The sequence below is a fragment of the Argentina silus genome (genome assembly GCF_951799395.1).
Source record: "Argentina silus genome assembly, chromosome: 15".
NCBI lineage: Eukaryota > Metazoa > Chordata > Actinopteri > Argentiniformes > Argentinidae > Argentina > Argentina silus.
Genome location: NC_139669.1, coordinates 17,572,718 through 17,574,398, shown reverse-complemented (window position 1 = coordinate 17,574,398; position 1,681 = coordinate 17,572,718).

Genomic DNA, 1,681 nt, shown 5'->3' with positions numbered 1-1,681 from the left:
ATCCTGCAGCTGCCCCAGTAACACAGGATAGTGCATTAGGAAGACTAATATAGGTCAACACATGTTGCAATACAAAGCACAGCACTGGACTAATGCAATACAAAAGTCTAGAAGTCTTTTCAGGAGGAAGTCCATGTTATGGATAAGTCCATGTTATGTCTCTGTCTATGGTATCTGTCTATGATAGCTGTCTATGATATCTATCTATGATAGCTGAAAGCAATATGGTGCCATGTTGATGTGCGTGTGTCCAACTGCAGGTGAGAAAGTCCATCTAGTATGAAGACCATTATAGTTGAGCTGTAGTTTGTCGAGTTGTCCCAGACTTTCTGGAGTTGTGGAAAAAAAAAAAGTGCTGGATTTAATCTCTGCTTTCCTCTCAGAACCATTAACCTCAGCCTGGCAGAGAGAGAGAGAGGGGGGGGGGGCGAGAGAGAGAGAGAGAGGATGGTCATAAAAGTGGTAAACAGAGTCAGGAGAGGAGAAACAAGAGGGATAAGAGAGAGAGAGAGAGAGAGAGAGAGAGAGAGAGAGAGAGACTAAGACACACTGCAAACACTGTGACTTCACAGGCTGATTTATGAAAAATAAAAAAAAAGAGCGGGAAATGGAACATCTGGATCTGGTGTGTGTGTGTGTGTGTGAGTGTGTGAGTGTGTGTGTTTGTCTCTCTCTCTCTCTCTCTTTCTCAGTTGGAGATACAGGGAAGCAGTTCAGTTGAAACTGTTCTGACACACACAGACATACACTAATATACACCTCCAAACAAATGCATCTAACAACACTCATGGATGTACTTAAAAGCACACGAGCTAGTTACCGAGTATGGATGCTCACACAAACCCAGGCCTCTTTTCCTTGAGCTGGAGAAAAGGGGACGGTGTAGGTTAAAAGCAACATGGCGGGAACTCAACTTGACTAACAGGGACATTGAGGCATTGAAGGTTAAGCCCATTCAGTAAAAGCATTGGAGGAGATGCCATAGCGTTGCTAGGCTAACTCCAGCCCCTTTAAAGGGACACAGTGATGGTGTGGCTGCTAACTCAGCTAAAGCAGAGTGATGTAGCGTGGACAGTGGAAGGCTCACACAATGCTCTCTTTCACTACTGCAGGCAAACTCTCTTTTCTCTCCGCCTGAAAAGCCCTCTCCCCTCGTCTCCCTCTGCCAAGAGACAGGAGCACCAGCGCCTGTTTTCTCAGCTGTGAGGAAAAAGAGAGAGAGAGAGAGAGAGAGAGAAAGAGAGAGAGGGGGGTGGTGGGGGGGCTTGTTCTGACTGGGATTGGGAATAAGGAGAGAGAAGAGAGGGGGATGGGTCGGAAAAAAATGTCTTTACCCTTCCATAAGGTGCATGCATGACACCTCACTTTAAGGCCAAAGAGTAAAATGCCAAGGGTCAAACGTATAAAACACACACATACATTCACTCAGGTCAAGTGCAAAGCTCTCTGATGTAACGACTGACACAGGTGGATGAGCCAAGAAGGGAAAAGACGGCAGGTCTGAATGTTCAGTGAATATATAGATCAGAATTGTATCAAATCACATAGAGAATAGTTGTATAGAAGGCCTCACACTCTGGGCCTCCATCCATTAGTCCTGATGAAACAGTGACTCTTTTGTGGGATCAAAAGGCTCCATCTGTTCTGCTTTTAGGGGGGGTATGGGCTGGTGGTTGTCTGG